The sequence below is a fragment of the Amphiprion ocellaris genome, chromosome 10, assembly GCF_022539595.1.
Source record: "Amphiprion ocellaris isolate individual 3 ecotype Okinawa chromosome 10, ASM2253959v1, whole genome shotgun sequence".
NCBI classification, from domain to species: domain Eukaryota; kingdom Metazoa; phylum Chordata; class Actinopteri; family Pomacentridae; genus Amphiprion; species Amphiprion ocellaris.
The window spans coordinates 22,243,147-22,252,545 of record NC_072775.1 but is presented as its reverse complement, the minus strand read 5'-3'; the positions used below and the strand labels follow the sequence as shown (position 1 = coordinate 22,252,545).

General features: G+C 38.3%; 1 long non-coding RNA gene across 1 annotated transcript; it reads right to left on the bottom strand.

The window, feature by feature from the left end:
* Positions 1-398: 398 nt before the first annotated feature.
* LOC129349777 (uncharacterized) lies at positions 399-7,903 on the bottom strand. The gene is made up of 3 exons (XR_008602896.1): positions 7,692-7,903; positions 6,249-6,407; positions 399-831 (listed from the first exon to the last, which is right to left on the bottom strand). It is a non-coding gene; the product is annotated as an uncharacterized LOC129349777 (long non-coding RNA).
* Positions 7,904-9,399: the final 1,496 nt, after the last annotated feature.

Sequence of the window (9,399 nt, the reverse complement as noted above, 5' to 3'; positions counted from 1 at the left end):
AAATTAAATTTGCTTCACTAACCCAGCCCTCTGGACTTCCAGTAAGCTGTGTTCCTATTGGCTGTCCAGGTGGCTGCTTGGTGTTATCAGGAACACCTGAGCAGCTCAGTGTCTTCCTGCTTTACTTAGCTGCAGACAAACATTTCCTCTGCTTCTCTTCACCACAGAACCGGGTTTGGATCTGTTGCTTTAGTTTGTTCTTTAGGTGTTGGCTTGCAGCTTCCAGCAGTAAAATCGTCTTTAATGTGTTTCTTGGTGTGTTTTAGGGCTTTGTGCTGGATAGTTGTCTTGGTAAATGTTGTTCTTTAGCCACAGTTAGCACATGGTGCTAGTGTGTGCAGTGATTAGTGGATTTGCTGCAGCTGAGTTGTGTCTTTATCTTGGCTGTAGTGAGTCTTTAGAGGTTTTTGGTCAGACACATTCTGTGTTCTTGTTTGAGAACCGATGTTGGTTGTCCAGAAGGTAAGAATTCCTGTCCTGATTCTCTGTTCTCAGAGGTTCTCTGGTAGGCTGCAGGAGACTTTAGCATTTGGGTTGTGCTAGTTTGGTTTTTGTATGGTTTCATTTGGACGACTATCTTGAGGCCCCTCCATGTGGTTTAGTGAGGTTTTCTGGAACAGTTCTACAAAGCAACCTGCAGCAGAAGAGACTTTGAGAGTTTTTAGGAAGTTCTGGAGACCAGACTTTAGAGCAGCAGAAACATTTGTCAGCAGTTTGAGCAGGAGAAGGTGAGCTTCAGAGTAGAAATGAGATGGAAACCTTCTTGACCCGTGTGGTGAGGTCCTGTACCAAGAGTTTGAGCAGGTTGTGAAGAGTCTGTAGTTCTTTGGTCTGAAAGCACAAGAAGAGTCGACTCATTAAAGGAGAAAACAGGAGATATTGTTGGTTCTTCTGTTGCTCTGCAGTTTCCTTAGACTGAATATCAAGTTTATATTTTAAATGATTTCCCATGTGAGCCCAAGAAGACTTCAATAAACTCCCTCCATCCCCTGAACACAACAGATTTTATTACCATGTGAAATCTTTTTTTTTTTTAAATGTTTTTGAGTTTTAATCATAGTTTTTCCTCTTTGCTTGTTTAGTTTTCTCATCTGTGTAAAAGGTGCTAAACAAATAAAGTGGAATTGATAAACTGAATAATTGACTAACTCATGATTATGACAACAGAAGTATTTTCATTGTGATTTAAGGGTTTATTTCATTTTTAAGGTTGGGGTTAAAATCTTGACTGAAAAAGAAGATTAAAGAAATAAACTACATAACAAAAAGCAATTAAAGGGAAAAAAATTAATACAATAAAACTTTTAAAAAGTTTTATTATTAAAAAGATTTAAGAAATTTAAGATGTAATTTTCTAATTAAACATTTAATTTTTTAATTAAATGTTTTGTCTTTTTAAAGGTTTAATAATCTAATTAAATGTTTTGCATTTTTTTAAATGTTTAATATTCTTCTTGTTTAATTGTATTTTTTAAATGTTTAATTGTCGAAAATATTTTATCTGTACTTTTTAATATTTGTATTTTAAAAATTTTGTTTAATTTCATAATGACATGTATTGTATCTTGTTGAATTATCTAATTCAATATTTTGTCTGTTTAATAGCATTTAATTGTATTTAATGTTTAACTATATTAAACAGATCAAAAAGAGCAAAAACAGATAAAAGGTCTTAAAGCGTTTTCTAGTCTGAAACGAAAACATCAAGTTGTTCCTTCAAACATTTCCTCTTTCTATGTTGTTGGTTTGATTGTGGACAGATTTACTAAGAACTCATTTCAGAAAACTGCTTTCCAGATAAAGTCTACTAGTAGTTGAAGGCATTGATCAAACTAATGTTACCTTCTGATCTCCACAAACTTTACTCTTCAGTGAAGAGAATCAAAGTTTGTTGAGGATTTCTAAAAAACCCACAGCTGAAGGTCTGAGAAGAACTCAGATGGATGGTCTAAATGTGAAATCAAGACTCATGGTCACAAGTTTTAAGGCTTCTGTTAACCAGAAAGTTCAAACTAACAGAGAACTACTCAAGAACTTTTAAGATTTCAGTCCTCAGACTGTGGAAAGGTTCAAACTAACAGAGAACTACTCAGGAACTTAGAAGATATCAGTCCTTGGACTGTCTGAAAGTTAAATCTAACAGAAATCTCCTGTGGGACTTAGAAAAGTTCAGCCCTCAGACTGTCTGAAGGTTCAAACTAACAGAGAACTACTCAGGAACTTAGAAGATATCAGTCCTTGGACTGTCTGAAAGTTCAATCCAACAGAGAACTACTGTGGGACTTAGAAAATTTCAGCCCTCAGACTGTGTGAAAGCTCAGGTCCTGAGGACTCGGAAGGAGTGGAGGCTTTGGAAAGTCTTGGAACTGAGGGTTCCACCCTCCAGCACAAAGGCTGAAGTCCAGCCTCCTGAGAAAAACGGTCGAGTCGAGACTCGAGTTAAAAAAAAAACTCGAAAACGACAAAAAATAGATGATAAATGCGCAAAAAAAAGAAGAATTAGTATCTGAGCGAATAGCTCAGGGGATAAGAAGACAGACTACCAACTGGAAGGTCGCAGGTTCAAGTCCCACCACTGGCCTTTTTCTTTCTTTGTCTTTGTCAGGATTTTCAAAAAATTCAAGAAGGGTCTGGTCTTGAACCAGCGACCTGCAGCTCCACAGGCAAATCCTTAACTCACTGAGCTACAGATCAGATGAAAATAAATAAATTCGTCGTCCCTTTGACATCGTAGTTTCTGAAGTGACCACATGGGCTGGAGCCAAGGCGGAGTCTGGGTGGAGTCAGGGCGGAGAGTAGGCGGGGAGGTGGGTGGCGGCCTCCCCCCTCTACTCCCCCACCTCCCACCACACCTTCCCCCGCCCGACGAGTTCTTCGAGTCTCCACGAGTTCTTCGAGTCTCCACGGGTTTTCCCGAGTTTCTGGAGTTTCCACCAGGTCTGAGGCAGAACAAGTTGTCATGAAGAGGTGTTGAAGTCGGCCAGGATGGACTGACTTTTTACAGCGACTAGAATGAAGACCACTAGAAGAGCAGGTCTTTAACCAGCATCCATAAAATCCATGGAGTCGACTCCAGAGAAATGGAGGGAGGTCAACTTTTATCAACCTCCATCCAGATGTTCAACTTGATATCTTTACTTTGACATTTGTAGCACCACAAACCTTTAGTATCACACTTTATTATCATTTATTAGGACTTCAATGGAATCCACCAGCAGATTTAGTTTTTCTTGACAAACTTTATTCTTGTCACTGTGGGACTGCAGTATTTAAAACTGTTCCTTCTATTTGACCTCATGTTTATTAGTTTTAGTGGAGAAAGTTATTTTAGTTGTCAATTAGTCTCTTAAAAAACAAATAATAAATTGGATTAGTGAAGAGCTTTAAATTTCTTACTTTGTCATATTTTAAGTATGACAAAAAAATATAAAAATAAAGCATCTTGAGACAATTTGACCTGTAATTGGCGTTATATAAATAAAATTGAATTCAAATTGTATGTATCTTGTAATGTTGGAGTAATTCAGCCATATATGTTGGAAAACACATTTTCTTTGTCCATTAATCTGTTGAATGTTTTCTCCACTAATTCATTTCTTGTTTTGGTTTATAAAATGTCAAACCCAAATATATTCAGTTTACTGTCATAAAAACCAACAAGATTTACATTCATGATGCAGGAATCAGGCAGTTTTTCACTTTTTATCTTAGTTTAGTCAGAAAGATAGTTGATAATGTGTGAATTGTTGCAGCTTGTGAGCCATAGAAGGTTTTAATCTTTGGGGCCGAGTGTCAAAAAACATTTAGAAACCAACATCAACAAAACACTCAACAAAGATTTGAACATCATTAAAGGGAAATCCAACTTTTGCATGACAATTTCTAACTAAAGGACATTTATTTCCAACGTAAATGTGTGATATTCATCCTCTGGAGCTTTCTCTTCACATCGTCTTCCACCTGGACTGGTTTGGTCGGGAGCATGTGCAACAAACATTTGAAAAACTGCACTTTAACATCAATGAATGACACTGAAGTTTAATCTCTACATAAATGAGACTGAGTCTGGATGTGCTGCTCTGTCATTAACTCCTAAGTTTAGGGAAAGTTCAAACAAAAGAGGACAGTTCAGATAAGACTTGAGAATGAGCTTATTTTGAACAAACATCTCAGACTTTCTGAGCTTCAGCACCTCTAGCAAGATATTTTAACAACAAGCAACTCAAGAGATCCAGAAGTTGGAGAGAGTTAGCTTTAGCTGAGCCAAAGTACATGTGGGACACTAACCTAGCAAACATTTCAGACTTTTCTCTGTGAATTCTGAGAAATAATTTCCTATTTAATGACAGCTACACATCTTAACTCAGTCTCATTAAAACAGACTCTAATTCAGTGTCATCCATCCATATTAAAGTGCAGTTACCCAAAATGTTTGTTGCATGAGCTCCAACAAAACCTGTCCAGGTAGAAGGCCACTTTGACAAACAGGAAGTGGACGATTCCAAGCAGATTTATAGAAGGGGGAACCGGACTGTACTAAGTGTGGTCGAGTATAGAGGGGTGTTTTGTGGGTTTTTAAAGCTGATAATGATTATTAGTGAGACATTTGGAGTAGATATTCATTTGCAGTAAATGAAAGTATTTAAAATCTTGGAGTTAAACTTAGAAGAACACAAACTCTAACAGAAAACTTTGTTGATACGTTTTTGTTTTGTTTACAGATGTTAAGTTAAAGGAGTTTTATTCGTGACGTATAACCAATCAAATCACTCCAGAAGACAGAGCGATCACAGGTAGATTAAGATTCAGAGCCAAAGTAGCGTCATTTTTAAATGTATTTATTACCGTAAATCAGTAAAAAATAAAATACTGATAATCAGTAAATCAGTCAGCCCACAATTACTACAATTCTACAATGTATGTCTCTTTGCTTTGACTTGTTATTTGTACAATATACGATGTATATGATGCTGTTTTTTCATACCAAAGGCTATACTATGATGTTTTCTAAGAGACATACGATGCTACTCTGTTTGTTCTGGCTCTGGGTCACTGCACTCCTCCTTTGTTGTTTTCTGGATTGTACTCAGCTGCATGTCTTCGTCCACCCGGCCTCCGTTGACTCGTCCCGCCTGCCGTCTCTGGACCTGAAGCTGGATTGGAACAGACCAAAGTACAGTCCAATCACGATGCCAGCTGCCTCTCAAAAGGCTCCTTCATCTGGCAGGTGGCAGCACTTCTTCTGAGGGGAAGCTGAGGTGGCCCGGCAGAACTTTGGAGATGTGTTCCAGTGGTTGGTGGATGTGTAGGGAGATAGAGAGGAACCTTTGAATTGTTCAGAAAGGAAAACAGGGAACCCATTGGTAGTTTTAGTTTAGGGTGGACTGTGGTGTGTTTTGGGGCTTGAAGAGGTGAACAGGAAGAGGTTTTTTTCGTATTATCTTTTACTTTGTTCCTGGTTGGAATGCCCATCAATGTCAACATGAAGTTCACTTTTAGTTCTGTTTATTTATTTTTATTTTACTAACACCCATTTGTTTTTAACCCCCTCACATGTTGTGTTGTTGTAAACTTACTCTTTCAAATAAATTCTCGTCTAACCCTCTGGAAACCAGCGTTTGGACTGTTTTTGTGTTGTTCCTCGCCTACTGACAGCTGTGGACTAAAGGCTATACTGTGACGTTTTTAGAGCAACATGCTATACTATGATGTTTGTTGGGCAACACGCTATACTATAGGCTTTTTTTAATTGACATATTACTGTGACCTTTTTAAAAATTTTTTTGTTTTTTTTTTAGCAACATATAAGAATTCGAACAGTTTTAAAAGTTACTATACTTTTACTTGTGCAATGAAATTATTATTCTATGGCATTTTTTAGATGACATATTATACTCTGATGTTTTGTTGAATTACATACTATTTTGACAATATACTGCACTATGACATTTTTTGAACCACATATCATACATGACAATTTTAGGCAACATCCTATCATTTTGCGCTTTTTGAACCACATAATAATCTGTTTTTTTTTCTTGCCAACATGCTATACTATGAACTACAGGCCATTCTATGTTATTCTTGAAAAGTATACTATACTTTGACATTTTCTGAACTACATCCTATACTATGGCGTTATACACAGAGTGCTTTGGTTACATGTTGATTTATAATCTAGATTTTTTTCTGTTTTGTTTTTTGAAGGGATTACCACAGACCTGACTGTGAACACTGTCGACACCCACCTCAGGGAGATGCTGCCTAAGATCTCAAGGCTGCTTGGTCGTGGTCTTTCTGGCACGTACTCTTCCAAGATGAGCCGGGAAGTTTAACACTGATGGAATGACACCAGGTCTAAGCCGACAAACTTCCAATTCCTCCTCAACCCATAGTCTCTGGGAAACCTACATGGAGTAAGAAAAGTAGACAGAGAAGTAATTAAGTCTGTAAACAACATATTAAAAAGAAATCATGCTAATAAATTAAGTACAAAGAACTGAATTCGCCAATATACTGGAGACCAGAGCTATTTAATTTGATAAGTATAACCTTGTTTAGTAACATTTCAATTATTTGAGAGCAGTCCTAAAGAACTGTCTGTAATCCCAATCATAAAATGGGTTTGGAGGAAGAACATAGATGGTAATCTGGATATATATGAGTTAGGCTTTATAACTACTATTGGTAGTATTGGTGATAGTAATAGCAATGTGACTACTATTAGTAGTAGTGGTAGTACACTAACTACTAGGCCATTCACGCTTTTATCAGTTCTCGTATCGATTATTGTAATGCTCTCTAGTTTGGTGTCACACAATCGTCACTTCGTCGACTACAACTGGTTCAGAATGCAGCTGCCAGTCTGTTAACCTGCACATCCAGACACACTCACATCACCCCCATCCTCTCCGCCCTCCACTGGCTCCCGGTCCATCATCGTAATGAGTTTAAAATTTTAACATTTGTTTTTAAAGCCCTTCATGGCCTAGCTCCTTTATACATATTGGAGCTTTTAACCATCCACCGCCCCAGTAGAGCCCTCCGGTCATCCACGCAGATGGTGCTGGACGTGCCCAGGTCCCGGTATAAGCAGTGGGGTGATCGATGCTTTGCTGTAGCCGCTCCAAGACTCTGGAATGCACTCCCACTCCAGTTCCACGTTATTACCAACCTGCAGCTTTTTAAGTCTAGATTGAAAACCTATTTATTTAGACATGCTTTCGAATCTTAAGACTGTTTTTATGGTTTTATGCTTTTCTTAGTTTTGTGTTTTTATGGGTTTTATAGTAATCAAAAACTGCATTGTTTTGTTTATTATTCTGTCTGGAAAGCACTTTGGTCTTCTTCTATGCTGTTGGAAAGTGCTCTACAAATAAATTTTTGATTGATTTGATTGAACTACTGCTGCTGATACTGGCACTGCTACTACAACTTGTAATACTATTACAAATGCTGATACTACTTCTACGACTCTGACAGCTGTTTATACTACTACTGCTGCTTGTACTTTTAGTATTACTGCTACTGCTTGTACAACTATACTACAGCTACTATTAATCGTCTGGTATTTGGTTGTCAAGCTGCTAGCTCGACTTAGCGTTTTGCTAGTGGCTAACTAGTGAGCTCTCATAGACTGGAAGCTCTCAATAAGATTTCATCATGAAAAAAGAGCCAAAAACTATTCTTACCTATGAAAAGTCATTCCAAGTTTCCTTGTCTCAATCGTACGACGCAGTGTGTAACTGTATGCAGCACAGTGAGCTGGCATACTTGTTTCCGTTTTCACGCCGTCTACATCAACGGAATGCACTGAAACTTTGCTCCCACTAGCTTAGCCTCGCTGTAGCACGCAGCTCAAAGGGGCGTGTCCTATCTACTCATTCATATCTATGAGAACAACGGTGGCTGCACATAAGGACGATTAGCTGCGTAAATACCATTATATACAGTCTATGGTAAATACTATGTGAATCGCATCATTGGCTGCAGCAGCCAGTCACCGGTCACTCACTGACTCACACTGAAAAATAGCACAGAATGAATTGTTACGTGTTTATTTTATTTACAGTTTAGGTTGGATTATTTTTTTTTTGTGCGCAGCGCAGATTTTCTGTGTGCGGAGACCGTGTCAGCAGTGCGCAATTGCGCACGCGCGCAGCTTAGAGGGAACAGTGGTTGTCACACATGCTTTCAAAAAATTAACATAAACATGAAAAATAAACTTTGCAAGTGGAAAAAAAGTTTTCCCAAATCATTGTTTGCAACTTGTAATATACTAGTTTGAATTTCCCCTTGGGGATCAATACAGTATTTCTATTGTAGTCTATTCTATTCTATTTTATTCTATGGCTTTGAGAAGACTGTATGCATTTTGTAAGAGCCTATTGTGCATAAACAGAACTCATGTGAATAAATGATCCACTAGATGTCTCTGTCAGACTTTAGATTACACTGAAGCGTCTCCAACACCACAGCTCTCGGCCTCAGAGGGCCTGTGGCACTAAAAATGATCAACGGACTTGATGTATACCGTGTCACCCTCCCAAGACAGTCAGTGTATAGCTCTTTATCCCCAACATAGGCAACTCCACAAACATTAGACACAGAACGCATATTTATCACCAGAAACATGCATATTCATGGGCAGGTTGATGGAGCTCGTGGAGGGATGTGTATGAGTTTTCAGCACAGCGCTGAGTGCCGGAGCAGAAGGCGAATGTTAATTCAATTATACGGCAGCTGTTCCTTGGTGCCCATGGCCACTGTGTTTGCACTAGAACAGAAATCTTGTATTAGGTCCCTCGCCATAAACGACCATTGCCAGGCATGAGAATGGGGACTGCCTGTAACCAAAAGCCATCAACAGTATTTTAAAGAGCTTTTAATGCTGATTTTTGGCTTGATTGAGGAATTTGGTGTGGCAGCAAAGTAAGATTTGTGGAATTGTTTTTTTTCTCTCTCTTTTTTTTTGGGCTCTGTTGATTTACAGAGCTGTTGTTTTCCGCCGTTACTCTATTAAATCTGCTTGGAAGTAAAATGTGCAAATGAGTTACTTTGCTGTATTAAACTCCAGTCAAGGGTGGTTGAATAGAGGATGCATCCTGTGGTTGTTGTTGCATCATTTTGTCGTGAAAAGGCTGATTTATAGATTTCACTTGTCTTGTGTGTGTGTGTGTGTGTGTGTGTGTGTGTGTGTACTGTGGAGTCATGACACTGAATGTAAGAAAGACAACATGTATGTTTAGATCTTCAGCTGCTCCCATATATTTAAATGAAGTTTGGTTGTACATAGAAGAAGAGAACATTTACAAACAACAAGCATTAACCAAAGAGCTTACGTGTGTGTCTGTGTGTGTGTGTGTGTGTGTGTGTGTGTGTGTGTGTGTGTGTGTTGAT